At 37.6% G+C, this 27296-nt stretch overlaps 1 protein-coding gene across 1 annotated transcript in view; it reads left to right on the forward strand.

Moving 5' to 3' along the window:
* Positions 1 to 27296, forward strand: part of NRXN1 (neurexin 1) — a 715037-nt gene that overhangs the window by 375957 nt on the left and 311784 nt on the right. The gene's annotated exons all lie outside the window — the stretch shown is intronic.

A 27296-nucleotide genomic window follows, 5' to 3' on the forward strand; every position in this document is an offset into this window, starting at 1 on the left:
CTTGATATCAACCAACTTTCTTGGGCCCCCAGGGCTTTGTCCTATGGTACTCTGCCAAGCAGATGGCTGAAGAGGCCAAAGTCTGCTCTGCAAAAGTAGCAAGCTTTTGTAGCAGAGTAGCAAGCTTGCTGTGCTCCCTCCTTGCTCCCTCCCCTCAGGATCCTGAACTGCACTATTTCTTGGTCACAGGTATGTAGTACGTTACCAGTATTGGTGGATTTCTATGTTATACAGAAACTTGAAATTGAAACTTCTATGTTATATAGAAACTTTCAATACACTTGAAAGTGTAGGAAGGAAAGAAAGTGTACAAGGATGTAGAAGACAATAGGGAATGGTAACCTGGCATATAAGTGTTTTGGGCCTTTTTCTGGGCAATACCAGTTAATTTGGAGTAGAGTTCTAAGTGATTTTAATTTGTAAATGGGTGGGGAGCTACCAATTTGTAATAATAGAAGGCATTGGGAAGAAGCTGCATAGGATTTTTTTTTCCTGCTTCTTTATGGATGGAAACTGCTGAAAAAATATAGATTCAATGATGAAGTTTAATGGGAGTTTTCACATTGCAGATGTTCTGTTTTCTAAGCAGTTATGTGTAAATGCAGACATTTTATTAGATGTATTTGTCTAGCTGGGAAAAGCCTTCATCTTTCTGGGCTGGGCAAGTAGAAAAGAGAAAGGAAGTACAGAAGACAGCTCAGGGGTCACTGAAGGCCTTCAATATTTAACCTTCATTTGCTTTTTGATCCAATAATTCTTTATTGTTATGTGGAAGTACATGGTTTAGTTCTCTCAAGTTGAGAGGTGATATCAATCCTTTAATAATGACCTTTGTTTTATACTACCAATAAACAAAGGGGAATCATGGTAATCCACTCCACTGTGTTATTACAAGTCATTGCACATTGCTCATTCTTTTTAGTGTAAATCTCATTATATTAATAAAATTATTGAAGTTTTTTTTTTTTTAAAAAAAAAAAGCATTTCTGAATTTTGCAGAAAGCATCACAAAATTGTTAGGTATCAGATATCACTCTGTCATAGATAGATGGTAATAAAAACAGTTAATAATCATGAGGAACACACATTCTTGACTAGGCTGTCTCTGTTTTGCCAAGGCTCAGCTTTTTAATATATAAATTATTTAACCTACACTTGTCTTTAGAATATAATTTTTTCATTATGTTCAGTTTAAATCAGTTTAAAAAATGAAATTATTCACAATATTTGTTTCCTTTGCCATCTGTGCTGTAAAACTTGTATTTATTAGTACTCTTGTTACATTTAGGTATATAATATGATTTATCTCTTCCCTTAGCTTAGTAAACATTTGGGTAGTAATTTTCTGTAGTTATTTATGACTGGACTTCGGGCTGTTTTCAAGCAGTTCAAGACCTTTATTTTTTTCTTATTGGAGTGGCATAAAAAGGCCTTAGGTCAAAATCCAATGTATCTACAGAGAGACAGTGTAATTACCTTACAAAGACAGAATGTAATGGTACTTTTGGGATGGGAAGTCTCCTCTATGTCCCCAGCCCCCAGGTTAACAAGATAAATGAACAAGAACATGGAAACAAAAAAAAGGAGATCAAAAGTTTTCTTCTGGCTCTTCCTATATTGATCTGGATAATTGTCAGGATTCTCAGATACTTTGGTGGAGATGTGTTCCCCACTCACTGTCCACAATGGCTTGTATGCCAGCATAGTTAGGATCAGTTTGGGATTCATTCCTATTGGGATGTAAGTGGAAGACATAAAATATTGCAGTATTATATTGAGAAAGTGATAGTCTATCCAGACTATTGTGTTACCCAACAAAGCGAAGAGAGTAACTTTTCAAGGAAAATCTGTCAAACCTTAGAGGATATGTCAGCATTAGCATAACAATGAACAATTGTGTCCACTCCAAACTAGCAGCAATATTTCATATCTCTTTCTGAAAGACATCCAATATACTGTGACATCTGGGACCTGAGTTTGTAGGTGATAGATATGTTACAAAAAGATGATCCTAGCAAAGTATATTATTCAACTCCAGTGTTTATTTTTATGTGCGCATTTTTTCTGAAGAGTTATATGGCATCCCAAATTGATATGTTTCTGTAGCATGCTGCCCATTCATATTAACGTTTAAGACAGACATTAATGACTTTATTTATAAGAACATATGTGCCAATTCTGCAGACACTGAAATAAGCATGCAGTGATGTTGTGGTTATCATGATCATCTCCAAAAGTTGTTTCATTTCAGTGCTGATATTTGCCCTATGTTTATGCTGTGGAATGTCAATTGCAACAATCAGACTGGAAGCAATTTCTTTGATGTTTTTAAAAGTAGGAAATAATTTTTCACCTATCTGAATGCCAGTTTGCTGAGAGTAAATTAAAATGTTCCAGAACTGAGACTGGCAATTATTGCCAATTGTAACTTGAACGGCATGTTTTCAAATTAGTATTCCTAGCAGGGCTTTTTTTCCGTCTTCTTGCAAAATGTACCTCTTGTTTCATTGTATCAGTTTAAATTGGGAGAGATGAATATAGTGATCAATCAAAGGTAGTAAAAAAAAAAAAAAAAAAAAAATCCTCTGATATTATACTTTCTTCATTTATATCTTTTGGAATATTTCCTGATCTGCTTTTCCCTTTGGCATATTTCAGTCATCTTCCTTATGGACCAAATTGTACCTTGATTTAAATTATTGATAAAGCTGTCTTAAATTCATTGGGAGCAAGATATAGGCTTTGATAGGCAAGATACATCTTTGTAGCGCGCTGTGGGTACTATCAACACCTATTGAGACTGAGGCCTTCATTGCTCTGATATGCTTAGTTTCCAGGATTGAATGTGCAGAGCCTATGCCTAAATATGGATCTGCTGCGTAGCTGTATAACCAAGGTATGGCATGAGGCCATTATTAAATTTACTTTATGCCTCTGTGGTTCCTGGTAATGCATTCTCTTCTACTGAGAAGACATTGAAACAAGCTCCTCAGGCAAAATATCCATTAAACTTTTTTTCTTTAAAGAAAAAAATCTTCTGCTAATCTGCTGCAATTTATATTTGCTTTGTGATTCTGCAGCCAAGCCTGTCAATAAAACTGTGCTAATCACTACGAAGTTAGTGGCTGTATGCATTCAGACATCCTACAAATAATGCTCCATAACTAAAACAGTATTCTAAAAGGGTTTGGTTTTGTTTTTCTCCTGCATGGTTAGAGTCTTGCAGCATGTTATTTTGCTCTCTTTTCCCTCCTTAAAAAATCCTTGAGTATTTTGTCTGATGAAATAACTGTTCTTACAGTGTGCTTTTTTCTTTTATGTAGTGTAGTTTAATGATAGAAAATGGATGTCTCACAGATAAAATTACATACTACATGCTACTGTGTCCTGTCTCAAAGATTTAAGCCCTGTAATCTTTTAAAAATTGATCATTAGTCACTTACCTTCCATAATGTTACTGTTGCCTAAAAATTTGGAAAACAGTTAAATTAAAAGAACAAAAAAAGAGAGAGAAGAAGAAGAGGCAGTAGGTAGCACTTTGTGGGAAGACTATTAAAAATGAATAGGGTGTGTAAAAATGTATCTTATAAAAGGTTTTAAGATCCCAGAAATCCAAGATGGGAAAAGAACTTCTCAACCATTTAAATGTATTGGATCAGTTTTCTATGTTTTGGATATACTGAAGTCTGTGGACCTTGAGGTGTAAACCTTATCACCTCATAAAAAAGCTAAAACTCCATTCCAATATTGAATATGCAACTTCTGTTCCATTGTATTCTCTCATTGAAGAAACTGAAGTTTGCTCAAGAGTCAGATTTTTTTGGAAGACGTGATGAATCAAGTTAATAGCAATAGCTAGCATTTGTTCTCTTTTTTGGCATTTTTGACTGCAAGAATATGCACTATCATGTGCAGTGAACAGTAATACACTGTTCATATAATTCGTATCTTGCTTTTTTCCCAATTGTTTCTAAGTCCTACGAAGGATGCTGAGAGTAACTTGTGGTATCTGAGGACAGGGGAATTCTTTTGAACACTGCTTTTAGCTAGTGAAGTTATTTTCATGAGCCATTCAGAACATGTTCTATTTTACACTATAATCTCCTGATTTTTTTTTCTTGTTTTGCATTTCTGCATCATAAATAGTCCAGACACTACCATGATGGATTCACCCATGATCCATCTCATCCACTCTTCACTACTAGCCAGATACCAGGTGCTTCTGATGAGAGCTTGGAGTCTGAGGATTTGAGCTACCTATAGGAAATACTGAAATTTTAAAAATGTATTTACATTTATTCCTAGGTTAGCTTTTGTTTCTTAAGCAATGTAGTATCTAAAGAGCATTACATAATGGAAGGGTTTATAGTCTCATTTATTCTAATTCCATACTGTGTGGTGAGAGCACAGGTGTGTTTTTGCAGTCTTTATCAAAATAATGAGTGATTTCATTCTTTAATACCTGTTTACAACTTCCAGTAATCATGGTTTTTGTCTTCTAATGTAAAAGAAGTTGATGCTTTACTTTAGCTATGTAAGTTCTGGATATTTTAATTAAATGCTGTTTCTGCGTTGTTTAATGCATGTTAGCCCAGAGTACTTTGCATTGAAATTTCATTTCACTTAGAATTCAGTAGATATAATTATCAGGGTACAATTGCAGCCTTAGTAGGCTCTGGTAAGGATGGTGAATTGCTTAGTCTGAAATGATTTGTAAACTTCTGTACATAAAGGTATAACCTGCAAAGATTCTGCTTTTCCCAAATGTAGATTGCCCACTTTGGGAATGCATGTGGTCAGATGCTCTCTGACATATTGCTTTACTGTCCAATTTGTTTGCCTTAGCTTGAGGTATTCCCATGTTAGCTCCAGGTGCCTGTTGTAGACAGCTACATCTGAACATCTACAGCATCATTTTAAGTAGGGTTGCATCCCTTTGAAACTTGGTAAATAACCATTTTTGAGAGACATTTCATGTTTTTCAGACAGGACAGCTTGCTGAGCTGGTTAAAAAGAACATAGCATCATGGTTGGAAGGGACCTTAAAGATCATCTTCTTAAAATTTGATCTTAAAGATCAAATCCTTCTGCCATGAGCAGGGACACCTCCCAATAGACCAGGTTGCTCAAAGCCCCATCCAGCCTGGCCTTGCGGGATGGGGCATGCACAACTTCCCTGGGGAACTGTTACAGTGCCTCACCACCCTCAAAGTAAATAATTTCTTCCTTACATCTAATCTAGACCTACCCTCTTCTAGTTTAAAACCATTATTGCTTGTTCTATCACTACAATTCCTGATAAATATGTTTGTATGTCTCTCTAAAAAATGGATTGGAAACAACTGAAAGACTAAAACAGCAGGATTCTGGGAAAGGAACAAAGAGATAACTATATATAGAGTCCCCACCTGGAGAAAAGTAACTTTTGGGGAGATCAAAAGATGCCACTGCTCTCAGGGAGCCTTCTGTAAACTGAAGGAAGAATATAAATTGAGAAGTGCAGAGAGATCCTCTGATGTGAGGTTACCGAAACCAGCCTTTAACCTTTGTAATTTAAGTCTCATGACCTGTGGAGCACTGTCTTGCTGCATGAAGAATGACTGATTTTTTCCTTTCTTCTGTCTTTCCCCTCTTCCACTTAGTTTAAAATAAAAAAATTTAAAAAAAAGAGAGAAAAAAAGAAAACAAAACAGCTAGCCAAGTTACCCACACTCTGCTGCCTTTATTATCAATATCTTTTGGACCTAAGTTTTAAAATTTAAGGTAATAAGTTTGAGAACAACCTAGGAAAGAAGGCGAAGGCACCTGTTTTTAAAAAGATAATGAGTTTTCCTGTCTGGGTGGTTGTTTTTCAGCAGAGACATCAACCAAGTTATTCACCCCAAAAGGTTGTTTCCACAAAAAGAAGCTAACTTTCTTAAAACATGCCACAGACAAATATGCTACAAATTTTACAAAGGGCAATAAATTAGCTTCCAAAGGGCTTCTGACCATGAAAATGCTGAAATAAAGTTATTTGTTCTTGTGGTGTCCCATAGCACTCCATAGGGACAGCACTTGTTGCTCCAATGTCTTTTGGTTTCATTGTTGCTGTGCTGTTTCAGCTGAGGTTTGGAAGTTGAGAAAACACTTGAATTCACCCATCTGAATGTATTGTTTTAGTAGAAATCTTCTCAGACCTTCTGTGTCTGAAAAAGATATGAAATAGTCAATAGCTCCTAGGTAGCAGATAAAGAAAAAGAAACAATGAATGTGTTTTAGGAGTTGGTATAAAAAATGAGAGGAAAACGTTCATAGGTACCTCAGGCTTTAACAGTTCCACAAATGGTACTTGTTGCACAGAGAAAATTGAGGCAGCCAGACATGCAGAAAGCTTTATTCGTGGAGCCTGTGTATCACAACATGCATCAATTTCCATATTACCTTAGAAAAAATCAGGCAGAGACACAGAAATGAAGTCTAGTGGATAGCTGGGAAGAGAAGTGGTAGTGATCCCCAGATAGTGATCTCCTGGGTGTCCTGTCCAGCACAGCAGGGAATCACAATAATGTCAACAACCAGAGTCATTTTTTTCCTCAGTAATATGATACCTTTCATCAGTACCTGCTCAACCTTCTTGGTGGTCTTTGTTTAATGACACATTTGCCACTTTTACTTTGGTTGAAATTTCCTTAATTAAGGTGTAAGTTTTGCACACTAATTGACTGCTGAGCCTTGTGCACACTTGTTATTTGGTAATATTAATTGGATATTATAATTATTATTTGCTTTCTTTGTTGAAATATAGACTTAAAAATTTGGAAGATCATGGGAGGATGGGGTAGTGGTGGGAATCAGTGCAGAGCTAGAAACTGAAACTACAAGGCAAGAGGTCGAGGAGACAGATGAAACTGTGAGTTAGACATCAAAAAAAAAAATAAAAATCACTGTCCCAGGGACTGACGGAAAAATGATTCAAAATGCAACAGCACAAGGATGCAAGAATAAGAGTAGTTGGGAGACTTAGGTGAAACCACATCCACAGTATAGCCTCAAGGTTGAAGTGAAAAAGGCAGGCTGAAACGGCAAATGTGAGGCCTTAAGCCATACATGAATTAAAGCATTCTGCAGCAAACGGAAAATCCTGTTTCTGAATGTGTCCAAAAGCACTTTAGTTTTGATGGTACAAAGCAGATAGTCACCTATTTCGGGCACATGTTCTCCAGAGTATGTGCTACAATAGCATTTAATAGCATTTAGAGCTATTAGAATATCATAGAAGTGTGTGGTCTTTTTCCCTCTTCTTGCTCCTATATATCTGAGAAGTGATAGATGCAAATTTCTCTCTAAGCAGTCTGTATTAGATAGGTCCCCAAGTATCTAGCTGAAAATACTAGAGAAAGCAGCCAATGTTAGTTGGTTGGAGAAAATGAATACATCCTTCCTTTATTTGTGGCTGTCTTAAAAACATTTGTGTAAAGTTCTGAAGTATAGCTCACAAGATCTACTATATTCATAAGGAACGTTTTTTATGGAAATGAAAAAGAAAAGTAAAACTGAAATTCTTAATCTACTTTTTGCTTCCTTTAATGGGTATACAAATGGGAAAACATTGGGAATGTGAGAAGATTATTGCTATCATTTAAAATCATTCATCACACAAAGAATTTACCTTTTAGAGAAAACACCAGTCTGAATAAGGAATTCCTGTAATTAAAGGTGACCATGGCTGTGAGGTGTTTCTCAGTGCAAAACCTTTTTTTTTTTTTTTTTTTCTTTTTATAACAAACTTTCCATGGAGAAAAAAAAAAGCCAATCCTACAAACAGGATTATATTTGGAAAGTCTTGAGGTATTCCATATTGCTGTAAAACTGCTGTGCAGTTTTTCTGTGTTTCCATCCAGTTTGTCAATTAGCTGCTTGATTGTGCTGAGAAACAATCACCTAAACTGTCAAGACCAGACCCAGCAAACTAGGAGAAAATTCAGAACTCAAATACATGCATGAACACACTCAGTGTAGATATGTCCTTATTCAGCAGCAACAGTTCACTTTGCACTATAGTTCACAATAGCTCAGTGACAGGTACCTTACATGGCACACAGCTTGTAGGTACCAAATCCTGCCAACACCAGTAACACAAGTAACGTTACTGTATTCTGCACATCTAAGTTTTTGTTCCAATGAACTTCAGCTCCCAAATTCCTTCAGGTGATCTTGAAGTTGCACTTCATAGAATCACAGAATTTCTAGGTTGGAAGAGACCTCAAGATCATCAAGTCCAACCTCTGACCTAACGCTAGCAGTCCCCACTAAACCATATCCCTAAGCTCTACATCTAAGCGTCTTTTGAAGACTTCCAGGGATGGTGACTCCACCACTTCCCTGGGCAGCCTGATCCAATGCCTCACAACCCTTTCAGTGAAGAAGTTCTTCCTGACATCTAACCTAAAACTCCCCTGGTGCAACTTAAGCCCATTCCCCCTCGTCCTGTCACCAGGCACGTGGGAGAACAGACCAACCCCCACCTCGCTACAGCCTCCCTTGAGGTACCTTTAGAGAGCGATAAGGTCGCCCCTGAGCCTCCTCTTCTCCAGGCTGAACAAGCCCAGCTCCCTCAGCCGCTCCTCATAGGACTTGTTCTCCAGGCCCCTCACCAGCTTCGTCGCCCTTCTCTGCACCTGCTCAAGCACCTCGATGTCCTTCTTGTAGCGAGGTGCCCAAAACTGAACACAGTGCTCGAGGTGCGGCCTCACCAGAGCTGAGTACAGGGGGACGATCACTTCCCTAGCCCTGCTGGTCACACTGTTCCTGATACAAGCCAGGATGCCGTTGGCCTTCTTGGCCACCTGAGCACGCTGCTGGCTCATATTCAGCCAACTATTCACCATCACTCCCAGGTCCTTCTCTGCCTGGCAGCTCTCCAACCACTCATCTCCCAGCCTGTAGCTCTGCTTGGGGTTATTGTGCCCCAGGTGCAGGACCCAGCACTTGGCCTTGTTGAACTTCATGCAGTTGACCTCAGCCCATCGTTGCAGCCTATCCAGATCCTCCTGCAGAGCTTTCCTACCCTCAAGCAGATCGACACACGCACCTAACCTGGTGTCATCTGCAAACTTACTGAGGGTGCACTCAATGCCCTCGTCCAGATCATTGATGAAGATATTAAAGAGGACCGGCCCCAGCACCGAGCCCTGGGGGACGCCACTAGTGACTGGCCTCCATCTGGACTTGGCTCCATTCACCACGACTCTTTGGCCCAGCTATCCAGCCAGTTTCTAACCCAACGAAGCGTGCGCCAGTCCAAGCCAAGAGCAGCCAGTTTCTTGAGGAGAATGCTGTGGGAGACGGTGTCAAAAGCCTTGCTGAAGTCAAGGTAGACCACATCCACAGCCTTTCCCTCATCCACCCAGCGCGTCACTTTGTCATAGAAGGACATCAGGTTCGTCAAGCAGGACCTGCCTTTCATAAACCCATGCTGACTGGGCCTGATCGCCTGCTTGCCCTGCAAGTGCTGCGTGATGACTCTCAGGAGGATCTGCTCCATGAGCTTCCCTGGCACTGAGGTCAAACTGACAGGCCTGTAGTTTCCCGGGTCTGCCCTCCGGCCCTTCTTGTAGATGGGCGTCACATTTGCTAGCCGCCAGTCAACTGGGACCTCCCCCGATTGCCAGGACTGCTGATAAATGATGGACAGTGGCTTGGCCAGCTCCTCTGCCAGTTCTCTCAGTACCCTTGGGTGGATCCCATCCGGCCCCATATATTTGTGCACATCCAAGTGCCATAGCAGGTCACCAAACAGTTCTTCATGGATAGTGAGGGCCACATCCTGCTCCCCATCCCCTTCCACCAGCTCAGGGTACTGAGTATCCAGAGAACAACTGGTATTGCCGCTAAAGACTGAGGCAAAGAAGGCATTGAGCACCTCCACCTTTTCCTCATCTCTTGTAACTAAGTTTCCCCCCAACATCCAGTAAAGGATGGAGATTCTCCTTAGTCCTCCTTTTTGTGTGGATGTATTTATAGAAACGTTTTTTGTTATCTTTAATGGCAGTAGCCAGATTGAGCTCCAGATGAGCTTTGGCTTTCCTAATTTTGTCCCTGCACAGTCTCGCTACATCCTTAAAGTCCTCCCTAGTGGCCTGCCCACTTTTCCAAAGCTTATAAACCCTCTTTTTCCTCCTAAGATCAAGCCACAATTCTCTGTTGAGCCAGGCTGGTCTTCTTCCCCGCCAGCTCATCTTTGGGCACGTGGGGACAGACCATTCCTGCGCCATTAAGATTTCCCTCTTGAAGAGTGCCCAGCCTTCCTGGACTCCTCTGCCCTTCAGAACCGCCTCCCATATCCCTAAGCTCTACATCTAAACATCTTTTAAAGACCTCAAGGGATGGTGACTCCACCACTTCCCTGGGCAGCCTGTTCCAATGCCTAACAACCCTTTCGGTAAAGAAGTTCTTCCTAAGATCCAACATAAAACTCCCGTGGTGCAACTTTAGCCCATTCCCCCTCGTCCTGTCACCAGGCACGTGGGAGAACAGACCAACCCCCACCTCACTACAGCCTCCTTTAAGGTACCTATAGAGAGCGATAAGGTCGCCCCTGAGCCTCCTTTTCTCCAGGCTGAACAAGCCCAGCTCCCTCAGCCGCTCCTCGTAGGACTTGTTCTCCAGACCCCTTGCCAGCTTCGTCGCCCTTCTCTGGACTCGCTCAAGCACCTCGATGTCCTTCTTGTAGCGAGGTGCCCAAAACTGAACACAGTACTCGAGGTGCGGCCTCACCAGAACTGAATACAGGGGGATATCACTTCCCTAGCCCTGCTGGCCACACTGCTTCTTATACAAGCCAGGATGCCGTTGGCCTTCTTGGCTACCTGAGCACACTGCTGGCTTCACCTACTCCAATGTGCTTGTTACTATAACCAAAGTGGAAAAGTGCAAGTGATGGTCTGCATGATGTAAATATTTCCTTTTTACCGGTTAGTTCTCAGGTAACCTTAACTGCTCTTTAGATTGTAGATGTCTGCCAAACTAGGACTGCTTCCTGGAAGAGCTGTCTCTGATTTTTATTGTTATTCTTCTGGTCAAGTTTTATTTTATTAATTGCAGATAGATTCAGCCAACATATAATTTAAACAGCCTTACATCATTACTTTCCTTTGTTTATTATTTTTATGAATGTTTGCTAACTGAATACCCAAATGACTTGCCTCCTGAATTACTCTGTTCAATTTGTAGCTATAAATAGTTATAGAAGTGTAATTTTTTGTTGTTATTAAACAATTGGCACACATTTACATTTTGTTACAAAAATATTTTTATAAAGTTTATTCTTATTTTAAATTCAATTTAATTATACTTGAGGGTTTCTCTAGGGAATACAAGAAGGCAGGGCAGAAGACTGGCCTGTCTGAACAGAGAACTCCTGGAAAAAAAGAAAAAGAAAACAGTCTCTGGAAGCAAGGTCTGGCTTCACGAGAAGATTATAGAGCTTCAGTTTGCATCTGCAGGAAGAAAATAAGAAAAGCCAAAACTCAGCTTGAGTTGACACTGGCCAGTGAGACATCAGGCAATGAATTAGACTTTTTAAGATATGTCAACAGCAAGAGGAGGTCTAAGGAAAATATTGGACTGATCAAGTATTTAACAAGTAAGCACGAGGAAAAGGCAAAGGAATTTAATATGTTTTTGCCTCAGTTTTTAATATTAATGATGAATCTTGGGCTGCTTAATCTGAGTTGGAGTATGACGACTGAGGGGAGCAGCTACTTTCCATCTGTGGTTACTGAAATTGCAGTGGAACAGTTGTAACAGCTCAGTGTTCCTAAATCCATGGGGCTGATGGAATTCATCCTGGAGTACTGAAGGAGTTAGGGGATGTTATAGCCAGACCCCTCTCAACAATTTATCAAAGGCTGTGGGAGTCTGGGGAGGTCCCTGCTGACCGGAAGCTAGCTAATGTTATTCCCATCTAATGTAAAGAGTATTTAAGATTCTTGAAAGCATCCAGAGGAGGGCAACAAAGCTGGTAGAAGGATTGGAAGGCATGTGCTATGAGGAGAGGCTGAGGACACAGTTTGTTTCATTTGGAGAAGAAGAGGATAAAAAGCAAATTCATTGTTCCCTATAACTTCTGAAGAGGGGAATTGGAGAGGGAGGTGCTGATCTCTTCTCCCTGGTTACTAATGATAGAAAGTCAAGAGAATGGCATAAAGCTGCACCAGGGGAGGTTCAGACTGGATATTAGGAAAAAAGTTGTAAACATGAGGGTGTTTAAACACCAGAACAGGCTTCCAGGTGAGGTGGTTGATGCCCCGTGGCTGTCTGTGTTCAAAAGACATTTAGATAATGTCCTTAATAATGTTTTAACATTTGTTTAGCCCTGAAGTGGTCAGGAAGTTGAACTCAATTATGTTTGGAGTTTCCGTCCAACTAAACTATTCTGCTCTATGCTTTGTAGTCTATACTTCTATGCTACTCTATTCTATTCTACTCATTGCATACTTGATTGTAAGCTGTTGAAGATAGATTTTGTGTCAGGGTTCTCTGAACTGGTGAAAGTTTCCTTTTGAGAAGCCCTCATTTTCATCATTAAGATGCAGTATTACACCTCTACTAGCTTTAGAGGTGTAATACTTACCCTTTAGAGAGAGTTTGAAACTAGACATAGATCTAGGAAGACAGAATGCCTAGTTCATGTATAAACTAGAAGTTCCACATACCTTACAGATGCTCTAGATGTGCTTTATTCACTTTCTTCTCACTGTATAGTGCTGTCTGAATTTTCTTTCTTGTGCCTAGCCTAAAAATTTGACACCTTATTTATTACTATTTGACTTATTGTGATTTAAAGGCATTTCACATATGATATGACTACTTTACCTCTACTTCCTTTCTGTGTTCTCTTACATAAACTGGGCCTGTCTGTAGTACTTAGACATTAACTTAGACAAACTTGACAAAGTTACATGCAATGCTGACTAGATCCTCATCACAGTTGCTTCTAGTGCTACTTTCTTGTATTTCATATACCTCGCATCTCTTCAGTGATGCTCTAGTGCATTTTTACTTTGCAGTTTGTGTAACTTTGTCTGAGATTAACTCTTCTTTCTCATGTTGTAACAGAAACATCTTCCTTTCTTTTCTGTATTTATTACTTTTAAAACATGGTAACAGAGGCTTGGTTAAACTACAATGCAGATATTAGTTTTATTTTGGAGGTCAGAACTTCTTATGTTTGTTTCTCTATAATAATACTTATACCAAAGGAATTCTCTTAGAATTTTAGCATCTGTAAAGCTTTGATTCAAAAGGCATCACAGCATATGCCTAGAACATCTGGATGAAAATGAGAACTTACAAATCCTACAAAGAAAGCCTCAATAGAACACATTAGACAACAAGGTCTATGAAGAAGGAAAAACAGGGATGGGCAAGGCAGAAAGAAAAGGAGAGAAAAGAAACATCAACTATAGGAGATTAAAGAAAAGACAGATAACAGGATAGTTGCTGATAAGGAACAGGTAGCTAAAAACCATTATTCAGTAAATGAAAATGCGAAAACAAAGAACACAAGGCTAAGACAAAAAAGAGGGAGAGAACAGATTAGCTGTCTGTTATAATTAAATACATGCTTTGTATTAGTAAAGGGAATTTAAAATAGTTAAAATCATATTTTTTCAATAGATTACCCTTCGTTGTGATTGACAAATAGTTATTGCCTGTAGAGGTGCATTAATATTCTTTTGATAAGGTTCATGAAACAAAAGTAGCTTTGCTCGGTTGTACAGAGAAAACAACAGTGTTTTTGGCTTATCCTAATATGGTATGCTTGAGCTTTTGAGGTAAATATTAAGTATTAAAAGTCATTATCACCGGAGTTTAGAAGAATTAAAATCATGAGTTTTATGTATATAAAGTCATCATCCAGAAGTATTTCTGGTTTTGTGGACTTATTTCTCCTGGAAAACACATATGAAATATTTTAATTGTGCCCCCTCCCAAATCCTCTCCCCTAAATGGCATGGTAACTGTAAGGATATGAAAAGCCATGATTGCTCCCATAAAAATCTGGCTTTGTAGTCTTTTCCGGTTTTCATCCAGCAGTTTCCTTGATACCTATGCCTTGGGGGATTTATTCTGTTTAAAATTAAAGCAAAGAAAAAGGAGAGTTACCTTGTAGTTCTTTGTCAAGGCAAGACGATTATATTATTTATTCATTTTTAATTCTTCTGTTACATTTTAAGATACAGAAGATTTAAAGTTACATCAAATGGTTCCAAGCTACTATTGTTTAAAATCAAAGAATGAAGAAAAAGCTTTTGATGTGCTGTAGTAATTTGATATCAATCTATTATACTAATTCCCTTCAATAGCTAAATAAAAACAAATTAAATGTCATAGACATTAAATAACTATTTGGAGCATCTGACATTGTATCTCAGTAGCATATAAAACCTGCTACTCAGGTGTCTGAGTACGATGGAAATCTCAGCAGGATGGAGAGAACAGTGTTTTTTTTGTGGTTGACTGCTGACACTGAACTACTCTGTGGAATGGGAGAGAAGGTGACTGTTCACTGTGTTAGAATTCATACAGTATGGAAGTTTACCTGAGACATTTCATAATACAGGATAACGTAAAACTCAGTCCAGGACACTTAGTTTGATTTGTTGACCTGTTTACTTGTTTGTTTCCTTTTTTGTCTTGCTTTATATCTATTGTCTTCTGTTAATCTTTGCAAACACTTTGGGTAGAAAGGACAGTGTAAACTGATAGAATATGAACATAGTGTCAATAACTGATAAAAAATCATAGCTTTGGATATACATTCTTTTTCTTAACCCTTGTAGATAGTACTTCAGTTGATAAAAATGTAAGAGTCTGGAGGTATGATCAGAAAGCTGTGTTCTGGTCAGTCAGTGGTACTAAGTGATGATCAGTAAATGTCTGTTCATGATGCAGTAAGTTCCTACTAATGTTAATGATATTGGAACTTTGACTTTCAAAATGCCATTTCTGATGACTGTAGCTGTTGATTCCTTATAAGTTAATATAAGTTAAATTTGGTGATCTAATTCAATAAAAAAAAAAAAAAAAAAAAAAACAACAACAACAACAAAAAACAGCCTGAAGGCAGTTATCTTTTGAGATCAGATCAGTTTTAGATGTTCAAACAGTTCAGTTCAGCCTTCTCATGGTGAATATTAACTTTAACTTGCAGTAGAGAGTTTGTCTTTTCAACAGGGAAGATCTATGGAGCAGTTAGCACCATATATGACAGAGTTCAGTTTTTTAGAATGTCAAGGAATCTCTTTCTGTTTTACCAATACAAATAAAAATCCCTCATCACGTCAGTATTTGGAATTATACTGGTAAATTAGTCTTTTAGGAATAATAATAGGATATGAATCCCAATATTTCTGCTGAACGATTATATTTCTAATTTGTCTGTGTGATGTGTAGGCACTTGTTCAGGTCTATAAAACATTGCTTAAAAACTTCAACGAATTTTATGAAAATAAAAAGTGTTATTGGGAGTAATAATACTTTTTATCTCTGTAGAGGCTTTATAAGGTATCAGAAACAGTAAAAATTATATTTTTTACTATGTTTCTCTGATAACCTGCTTGTATTCACTGTTTAGGACAGAGTTGGTATAATTCAAATAGACCAAATATTTCGTTCCTGAAGAACAGTATGAAATGAACAAGAATTACGTTATTAAGAAGTCTGTGACTGTGGCCACTATTTATGAATGCAGACTCTTTTAGATATTGAAAGGCACAGGAAGTTCTGAGAAGATTTTTCATTGCAGAATAGGTTCTTCCAGCTGCTGCATGAAAGCAAATGTCTATTGTTAACTAGCATCCCTATCATGGCTACACATTGGTTAAGGAATCTACCTGTGCAGAGCCACAATCACTGAATTGCAGTTGTGAAGGAGGTTTTGTTTCCATACAAGTTTTCTGTCAGAACCAGTTCTTGACTACAAGTCCTAAGTGCATGGATGCTAACTTTTATGGTACCTGAGAGAGCACTGGGGAGTGCACTTTGCTAAATATGCAATTTCCAGTGCTTTTGGAAAACTATTCTTCTCTCTGGAACACAGAGTCAAGTGTTGTTTCATATATTGTAAGTTTCTGCATGAATCCAAAAAAGTACCAGCGGCTATGCAGTGCCATGTTAGTGGTTATATTGTGCCATATGGGTGGCAAATTCCCCCATATGCTATAACCATTGTGTCTAGGGATGCTCTAGGATAAGAAGCACTGTAGAAATGTAGGTCATTATTATGTTATTTGCATCCTCGGTTCCAAGAGTGTTTGCTTTAAACCCTGTAGTACCATGTAAGTGAAAAAGGAAAATCTAAGTAAAGCACAAGGACATCCAATCTACCCTAACGAGAAAAAGAATTGTTAGGGTAATCATAGTTCTGAGTTCTAAATATTTCACAATTAGGCATTCATTTGGAAAGAGCAGCTGCTGTATATCCTCCACATACTATTTTGTTTATGCTGTTTAATGATTACAAAACACAGAATATACTTTTATTGACTGTTTTCCCCTACAGTCTTCCAGGAGTGTAATAATGAATATTCACATAAGAAACAGCTTCAAGGTTCTAGCACCAGAAGCAGCTGTGCTTCTTACAATGTCTGCAGTCATTTGGGTTGGCTGGATGTAAATAATTTACATGTGCTGTATATAGCAGTGCTTTCAGATCTCCATATATTTATGCTGATACATAAGTTAGACTTTGCTGACAACTACTCTGTTGATCAAATTGAAACAAAAAGTAGGTTGTAGCTGTTCAGGGACTAGTCTCCCAGTTGCCCTGAACAACTTCCATGTGCAGTACAGAAGCCATCACAGACAAGTGTTGAATCTCAAGATCCCTAAGGAATATTTTAAAGCTAATTATTGCTATCAAGAAAGTCCTTGAGGTCAGAAGGCAGTGAAATTCTCTTCAGAGTCTGTCTAGTTACTCATTACTTCAGAATTTATTAATATCTGAATGCATCAAGGAGCAGACAGTAGGCTCTTTTGATATACAAGAGCAAGATTGTTCTCTCACATTCTTTCATTAATATAAAGCTGTAACAAGTATAGGAAAAAATGATTTTTCTCTCAATAGCTGCCAGGGAAGTTTTGCACCTTGTGGCTGATCCTTAAGTTGACAGTTACAGTGTAAAGATCTGCATGTGATGCTATGGAAGATCAGACTGGTTACACAAAGATATGAGGAGGCTCTTTCCATTTATGCTGTGAACTCACACACCACTTTGTATGCATGTATGTCTGGTGTGTAGATGAAAAGCATTATTGAGTAAGTAAAAACAAACAAGACAACTATCATATTCTTCTAGCTGTCTGCTATGGCATAGGAGGTGATCTATTTACATAAACTGGTAGGGACTGCTTTATAGGAAAAAATCATATATTGTCTTTGAAGTTTGGTCACGTGGCTTGATGCATGTGGCTTACCTAGTTGTCATTTTGTTTTTCTGTTTTATTTAATAAGACTTCCTGTATTAACTTCTGTTGGCATTCCTTTTGAGTTATGGTTCTGCCTGAAAGTGCCAAACAGAACTTGATACTACTATATTAGGATTAGGACATATGTGATAAAGAAAATCCTAGTGTAGAAATGTATGTTGCAAAGCAATACCAAAAGTAAGTTGCAAAGCAATATGATGCATACTCTGCAGCTTTCTAGCAGGAAATCACCCATTGTTTTCTGCTTAATTTTAAGTTTCATTATTTCGTCAACCAGCAGATACACATTTCAGTATTCTCTTTGATTATTCACTGTAATTAGGTTTTGCTGTGCATATAGGTTTGTGTTATGTGTGGAGTTTTTTTTTTTTTTTTTTTTTTTTTTCCAAGCTGAAGGGAAAAAAAATTCTCAACACTGTTGCCCAGAATAGTGGTGAGGAAGTTTAGATGTCAGTGCCTTGGTACTATAACACTTACGCAAACAGTAAGCAATTGCTTTTGCCAGAGGGATGTCACTATCTGGGTAATGGTTGCTGAGGGTTAGGTATATGCATGATACAAATAAACATACTGACTTCATTGACAATGAAAAATGCTGAAGCAGATTGTCCATCTAGGCCTTTGCCTCATTTCAGTCTATCTTTCGAAATCAACCTGTATCATTCCTACAGGCTGAATCAGGTACATATCCCCTGTAAATAGATATCAGAAATATAGGGAGATGCAAAGAATTGATATTTTCCATATGGAACAGAAATTAATGGACTAGTTAGTGACATTTCAGTAAGGCAAAGGACAGAATAAAGGTATTTTAGCTAGTGACTGTCCCTTGAGCTCATGATACAGGCTGTGTTAGAAGGGGATATGTATTTAAAAAATAATGACTCAGTGACTAGAATTTTATTTTGTTTTTTCCTCAAGTGAAGCAAAAATGCTCCTCATTTCCACTAGAGGAAAGGACAACACCAAAAATTTTTAATGAGTGTAAAAAACATGTAACATTTATCAGCATTTTGGAAATGTTGACACACAATTCTGAGTATGCATGTTGAGGCAGTAGACTTTACAGAACTAAGCTCTGAATTAAATCTGAAACATTTACTATCTGGTGCAGTTAGATCTTTTTAAAGTAAAGTCTTTGCTCTTTAAGAATGTTTATGAGCCCTTGGAAAAGTCATTTTAGGATTTAGGAAGTAATAACCATTTCATTCATATGTGAATCATTCCAAATGGGCACAGAAATTACTTCAGGCCTTCCTTTATTTATGAATAGAGGACAAGACAGAGGCAATAAATATACTTAAGAATTTAAACATGCTTATTGTTCCTTTGTGAGATTTTTAAAAGAATATAATTATCGGTGTTTTTAATAATGCATATTTAAATATTAGTGATAATCCTATTTATGTTTCTTAATTTATCTTTAGACTCATATTTGTCTATTCAAATTGGCTCATAGAATATTTCTTTTTCAAATTTTTTGTGTCTCATGTGCTTGCCTCCTATAGTATTTTGCTTTAGTGTTTACATCACCTGAATGAGGTGATAATAAATGGGTATGAGTCTGAATTGAAGGTGTGACTGCAATTTGTATAAATAGATACAGATAGTGTTAAACAAATTTGTGAGGTTACTGTTAAACTTTATAGGTGTCAGGGTTTTAAGTCAGACCTGTATTTCTCTGTGGTCCCATGTAGGACACAGCTGTATTGTCCAGCATGAAACATACCCCATCTATACCAATATCATGAGGCAGATTCACTCAAGTGTCTTTTTCTGTAATTGCAAGTTTTAGACTATGGTCTAGTCACAGATTAAGTTAATTGAATACTATAAGAAGTTTTGAAAGCTACATAAAATCTTAAGTCTTCACTTCTTGAAGTGAATATTTGAATGGTAATTCTTGGACAATTGCCATAATTACTATTACTGAAGACCATCTATCATACATCCTTTCAATGCATATTTCAGAGTATTTTCCAAATCAAAGCTTTCAGCTGGTAAATACTGCTCTTTTCATCTTTCATCTTCAGTAAAGTTTTACTGCCAGGCTTGTCTCAATTGCCATCTACCATCTACCACTTTCTTTGCAATGATTTATTTTCTCCTTTGCAAAACAACCCATGGTTTATTATTTTGCCTTTTTTCCCACTTTTTCATGGGATTTTTTGATTTGTTTTGCAAACTACTATTTTAGTTTATAATAAATGGTTTTAAAAATCAAAATAATGATCTTCAAAACCTTTGAGAACAGTAAACCATAGTTGTATATTTAAATTCCTAGGTTTTGCAACTGGATTTCACTAAACACATTGTCCTTACAAACAATGAATTCAGCTTTCCATCTGCCATATAAAATGTGATGTTTCTTACTATAAATAACTTGAAAATATCTCTGCTGAAATTAATTGCTATGGAAAAACAAATCGTAGGTAATTTTTAGAAAGGAAGGATTATACGAAGAGTCCTGCATAGAGTTGTGGATTAATATATCATTAAAGCTGTACTTAAAATTTAAAAAATCTGGAACAAGTCCATGTTGCAAGATTGTTTCCTTATCGTTGATTGTCTGCTGTGAATTACTGTCAGTTTCATAGAGAATTTCCATTAAGAAATTCCTTTTAAAAATGTTTAGAACAAGAGAAAGAACTAACCTAAAGTGCCAGCAATTTCATGGTGAGTTATGTTGAATATAATTGTTCAGCACCACTCAGTTGACATGGTTCATTAGTTATCATCAAACCCCCAAATCATCTTTGTGCAGAAGCCCAAAAGGCTCTAAATATACACATGCATTGCGATGTAATCAAACTAAAATTTTAAAATTTTGAAGATAAATTGAAAACAGAACATTCTTTCAAAGCCCTAGATTAAAGGGAGGCAACCATATATGAATCAAATACAGTACTGCTGAATTATCCTGTTCAATTTCAGTGCTTTCTAAATAATAGACAAGGTAACTGTACAGAATGATTCCTTTGAAGGATCTGACAAGCATGATTTATGGCATGCCCAAAGCACATTCCTTCCTTGAATATTTAATGGAAAGAGCTTCATTTTCCCCTATTCTGATATTGTGGAATTAAATCTAAATTGTGTCTTAACTTGGAAAGTCGCAGGAGGGAGAATATAAATTATGCTCTAACAAAAATATACAAGAGATCAAAATTGGAAAATTGCTATTTTGGAATGCAAGACAGCAAACTACAATTAATCACTGTTCTTCTCATCAGACTTCACAGTGAAGCTTCAAGAAACATAATGCAGTATGTTAAAAGGCTCATTTGAAAACCTTTCTCATATTCTATAAACATGTGGAAAAGTGGACATCCTTGTTTAGAATAAATCATTCAATGAGTTAGTATCTTTAGAACCTAGAACTAATTTCAGTGTGTATAAAGCTTTTGAATTTAAAGGATTCAACTCATGGAATTATTTTTAGATTCAAGCATTTATGAAAGCTTCTGTAATCACCATATGAAGGGAAAAAGTAATAAACCAGAATATTAACCACAAGAAAACAGGTGCTTCCAATTTCCTGTGGGTTTTAAAGAAGACCTTATATTTGTTCCTAAAATGCCTAATATCAGAGTATCATCCTGATCAACATTTCAGCTACAGCCTTTCCAAATGTCTGATGCTGCTTTGTATCACTGAGGTTCCCCATAGAGATTTTCCCTCTAAATTGAGCTTCCATCTAGAACCCTCATCACTGTGTTTTGCAGACTCTTTATGACTCAGCTTTTAAACCTCATGAAGCAGAATTGCCCACATAATTGTTTTTGTAAGAAAATGTTCTATTTGAGCAACCTGTAGCTTCGAAACATTTTTCTAACTCTGTGTTCTGCAGGAAAGAATTCTGTTACATTTTCTGTGAGGGCATGTTTGCATTGCTAAATAGGGCAAACTCCTTTTCATGTACACCACAGATTTTGTTCTTCCTTAATCTTCTCTGGCTTTCCAGCAAAATAAAAATAAATAAATAAATGCAGAGAGTTGCTGCTTCACTTGAGGAAAATAAAATTATCCATGCAAGCATATTTTCTGCTTATCTGCAGTTTTTTGTTTTTGTTTTTATCATAGTTGCTTGATTTGATAGGTTTTTAAAGATTCCACAAGGAGGTAGTTTTAATACTTCATTGCTGAGTCTTGCACAGCTACAGATCACAAGTACCAGAAGGGACCAGGGCCTGTTCAGCATGTTCCATTGAAACATTGTAGATACTCAGGATTTCAATCATTTATAAAGCCTGATGGTGTAAAACAATCAGCAGGACATCTATTAACCTTTAAGGATAACAAACCTACAACAAAGTTTATTTAAGAATTTATTCTAATTGCTTTTTTTCCAATGATATGTTTAGAGAAAAGAGCTTCCTGCTTAATAGGTAGAACAAGGGAGTCCCATCTAGGTATTTATCCTGTATAACGACATTTTGCAGCTATGCTAATCCAGTGATTCGAGCAAAGAGAGAAGCAAGGCAGATAGCTGTTTTCACTTGTAAGTCCCATAAACATCCTTGAATGAAGTCTCTCCTCCATATTATTACAAGAGCACAATGTGACAGCTATTTGAGAGGCGATTCAGTTGTTTGCGTTTAAGTATCTCAAGTGATTTTAGAACCTACTGGAGAGCTGTGCCCTTCTGGAGTGACAGCTGGGATCTAGGTATCTAAAAGGATGGTACACATCCATGATTTGAATTTCCTGAATTGCCTCCTTAATGTCATAACCTCTCAGATGTTGTAGGTTTGTGGAAGGAGCAGAGGCAAATCAAGAGTACCACACTGTGTGCTTAGATTACAGGAATATCTGTGAGAAAAGATACAACTTGTCACAATGCTTCTGAAGTTAAACATATGATATATAATGAGTTTTTCATAACAAAGATGAGAGAATGACTATTAGAATTTTATTTACTTGTTTACTGGGATGAGTTTTTTGGACAGTAACAGGACCCAGATGCTAGGCTTTGGAAGACTTTCCAGTAGCAGCAGCTGTCTCCTTGGCAATCTCCTCAGGCAGTTGTGTTGACGCTTTGGAGTTGTCTCTGTCATGTAACTAGGCAGCTGATGAGCCTCTTTGTGTGTTAAGATGTCATTTCTACTAGAGACGATTGAAATATCTTTGATTGTAGGAAAGGTGTGCAATTTTTTCATACCTGTGCATTATGTATATGTATATAATGTCATGTGTATATAATATACATGATATATATGTAGAACTTTAAAATAGTTCCTGTTCAATATAATTTTTATACTCTGGAAGGTGCTTTACAGTCAGTTACTGAGTTCTTAGGAAAAAGGCTTAAGAAAGAAGGACCAAAGTCCTGTGAAGTAGGTGAAACTAAAAAGACCTCAAATTTGTGCTACCTGAAGCCCTGTGGCCATTGATGGAACTCACCCTAAGATACCATTTTCATTTCTACTGTCAACTGGCAGGAATAGTTGGCTTAGCTACTTCCATATCCTTACATAGCTTTACTGTACTTGTCCATTTTTATTATTACTTTATTAACTGCATTGCTTTCTGAACCTAGATGTGAAAGTTCACATATATTCAGCAATTACTTATATGGCTCCATTTTTTTAAAGGAGGTGGGTGAAAAGTGAGCACATGTTCACTTTATACTGTGCCATATGTTGTAGTAAACCGAGTGTATGAATTCCCATATGTGGATTTTCTTATCTCTGCCCCTTACATAACTTTGACATGAATGTCCAAATTGCCAGAGGAAACGGTGGGAGGAGGGAGGGAGGGAGGGCAGGGAATACATTTTTATCTCATCTTTGACATGGCTTTCATTTCATGTCTGCAATTCTTCCAGTGCAACTTGCTACAAAAGGAAAGGATGGCATTAGCAGATATTGTTGGTACATTTAAGACTGCTTGAAAAGTCAAGTTTCCTTGTGAATGGAACCAGGCATTTTGAGATCCAAATCATATTAATTAAGCCTGCATTCCATTGCAGGTGGACATTGTTGCCCACAGTTGATTCACTGACTTATTTGTAGGAAAGCCCAAGAAAAATAATCTTACTCCAAAATCAGAATAATTTGTTTCAAAAGGTTAGAAAAGATCCTCCACTTCTTTAAATGCTATCCAAAAGCTTGATAATAAAAAGAATCTCTCAGGTTTTTAATCTCTTTGGTTTTGCTTAAGACCTAGCATCATCTGCAACCATCCAACCTTCCTTCCATGTCTCCGCCCATTTTGGTGAGGCAGACAGTTCTGCTTTGCTTCCCTGTCTTTAGAGATTTATTGCTAAGGTATTGGTTGTTTTTCCATAACAGCTTCAAACCTGCATTCATCTGTGCTTACACCAGCTTTTTGTAAGGCCTTGCAGGACCTTTAAAATAGGAATCTGGAATGGCAATAACATTGGGCTGCAGGGCTTTTCATTTAATTAGAGGCACTGGGGACACTCCAGTAATAGGGGTGAAGCTGAGAATGGGCAAAGAAAAAGCTGATCAGATAGGGCTCTTGTAATTTGATTATGCTTATGTAAGGAAGAAACAGAACTGGAAGGGGAGAAGAAAAGAAGAATCAACAAAAGTAAGATGACATTAGGAAATGTTTTGTTTAATTTATTATGAATAGCTATCAAGAACTGAGTAATGTAATCTTAATTCTTATATGAACTGATTTAAACTTTGGTGGTGATCTGGACTCTTAATAGTACACTGTTAAAATAGTTCTTCCAATCCTGTTCTCTTCCTCATGCATATGCCTTGGTAAATAAAAAATAAATGTAAATCTTGTCTATGCAGTAGTGAATGTGAAAAACGCTAGACTGATGAAAGGAAAAAATATGTATTTCTTTTAATGATAGTGCTGGTTTCTGAAATTAAACCCAGCCCTTGGATAGATGGTAGATGCATTTTAAAGGATACTCCTGTTCTCTCACAATAATATGACTGAGGATGGGTGTGGAGCTGAGGTTGGGTGATGGTTCTTTAACTTTATCCATAGGATTTTGTAAAATGACATGAAGGGACTAAACATTGAGAAATTTCAGACCATCCATGGACTGCATTTTCCTTTGATTAACAATCAGTGCATTGCTTAATTTGTTTTAATTAAAAAGCTCTTCACTGTGTTTTATTCTAAGTCTTGCAAATGAAATCCCCAAATACAATATTTATGGGATATGCAATAGTACCACCGTTCCACCTGGGGATTCTGCTGAGTTGAGACGACATACTAAAACATGTTTTTTACCAGGGATCTCACTGTTACATCTTTGTGATAGACCACAGCACAAGTTGAGCACAGCAACTGATGAAGTCAGCCAGTCTCCCTCCCATTTTCATTTTTATTGGCAGGTTGAAATGGGAAAGATTCAAGCAATGTAAAACTGAATGTGCACAGGGACTGTAGGAGGTAGATTCACTGTTGCACCTCATGTCTTGCATGTTCTACCATTATGTGAAATGACAGAAAAATGCACAAGTGCATTCTGCGGGAAGGAAGTTTTAGATGAGCAGCTTTGTATTTATTTTGATCTGGAAGAACCAACTGGAAACTCAAATATAGGATTCTACTGGAAAATGTTTATATCCTGAAAATTTTTCTGCCATATTAATTGCTGATTTTGAAACTCCAGCCTATTGTATGATAATATATCTAGTGCTTTGCTTGCAGCACTGAGAATTGTCTTGGTTCAGTCACAAAGCCAAGAGACTTTAAGCATTTACATTTTCATGATCTCCAAGAAAGCAATTCTGATATACTTTATCAGTTGTGGTTAGGTATAAAGAAACAAGAAATTCTGGAAAAGATCCTGTATCTCAATCAACCTCCAGTGAAACCTTGTTGACTTCAGTTGAATTTTATTGGAAATGAATGCAAACGTTATTTCATCAAGTGGTTATATGGCTTTTTTAAGCCATCACCACATATGTGCTCACTTCCAGAGATAACATTTGCAAGAGTAGAAACTTTGAAGTTTTCTTTGCTGTTTTATTCTGCATGTAATGTGTATTAGTGTGGTAGTTTCACACTGATAACTACGTGTAGCTAAGCTGCAACACACTGCTCTCTCACTCCTCTCCTCAGAGGAACAGAGGGAGAAAATATGATGAGAAAGGGCTCATGAAATGGCAGAGATAAGGACAGGAAGATCACTCACCAATTACCATTATGGGCAAAAAAGTCTCAACGTAGGGAGATTAATATAATTTGTTGCAGTGAGAAACTAAAAGCAAACTAAAAACACCTTCACCCCATCCACTCTCTTCTACCTCCTCCCCTAAGCAATACACAGGAATGGGGGTTGCAGTTAATCGATAGGCTTTTACTATCTACTGCTCCTTCATGGTCACTCCCAGTCCCTGATCCACATGGGGTCCCTCCCACAGGATGCTGTGCTTCCCAAGCTGATCCTTTGTGGGCTTCCCTCAGACTGCAGCTCTTCATGAACTGCTCCAATATGGGTCTGTACCACAGGGTCCATCCTTCAGGAACAACTTGCTACAACCTGGGGCCATGCAGGTGGCAGCTCCCACCAGACCTCCTGTTCCACCATGGACTCCTCTCCGTGGGCTACTGTGTGGAGATCTGCTTCAGAATGGGCTTCAGGGAGGCAACCTGTTCCATTACAGTACCTGCCATGGGCTGCAGAAGAACTGCTGCTCCAGTGCCTGGAGCACCTCCTCCCCCTCCTTCTGCAGTGATCTTGGTGTTGACAGGACAATTTCTCACCCCTCTCTCCCAGCCACTGTTGAGCAGCAGTTTCTTCCCCTTTCTTAAATCTCCTCTCACAGAAGCACAACCAGTGTTGCTAACTGGCTATGGCCAGCTCTGAGTCCATTTAGGCTCTTATCTGGCATGGGGCAGCTCCTGGGCTCTTCTCACAGAGGCCACCCCTGCAAACCTGTCACCCCCATCCCCAACTACCAAAACCTTGCCACATGAACACGATAAAATTAGCCACTGTACTGGTCAGCTGTCTGGTTATCGTTATGATGTAAACAGCAGCACAAGGACGCTATTACAAATACGCTTACAAGTTTTTGTGACAAGTCTGTTGACTGAGCTTAACTTTTAGACATGGAGGGAAACGTAGTCTTCGGGAGTTTGATTTCTGATTAGTTTTAGAAATTTAGTTGTCAGATAGTGTTATTATATGACTAGATTTAAGAAAGCATGTTCCTATGTGCAGATGTAATTCCTGTAAGCTTATCTACAGGGGATAGGGGACACCTATCCCCTATACCATTAATTTATAGATCGCATAGAAATGCTTATCACACATCTGAGCAATTCCTTAGTGAATATGTTGATATAGATAGGATTTTATTGCAACATAGAGCCATAGAAAAACATGAACATTGGACTTACCAAAACTGGTTTATATTTTCTGGCTAAGGTGTGCTTTGCTATTACTTTGCTATTAAATTCTAGGTAATATGATTTTGGGACAGGGAAGATATCCCTTGATGACTTTTTACTGGAAAATCAAGATTAATTTAGTTCAATTTGAATGTAAATGTAAATTCCACCTCAGCTTTCAGAACTAAAAAATAAAAATAAAAAATCAAAGGTTATAAGCCAATCAAATACATAAAATGCATAAGAGAAAAAGAATGGTGGCTGCTTTTATTTTATTTATTTTGTTTTGTTTCAAAAAAAAATGTAGAAAAAAATATTAATTCCAAGAAGTAACAGTTTGGGGATTCTTTTGCAAAGTCATTGAGTTAATAAAGGATGATAATCACACTAAGAATCTGCTGTAGTATGGTAACAACATTGATCCAAATAGCAAGAAGCTGTTCATTCTCAGGTTTAAACACTGGAATTATCCTTAGATAATTTCCAGT

The sequence above is a fragment of the Aythya marila genome (assembly GCF_965140915.1).
Source record: "Aythya marila genome assembly, chromosome: 3".
In the NCBI taxonomy this organism is placed as follows: domain Eukaryota; kingdom Metazoa; phylum Chordata; class Aves; order Anseriformes; family Anatidae; genus Aythya; species Aythya marila.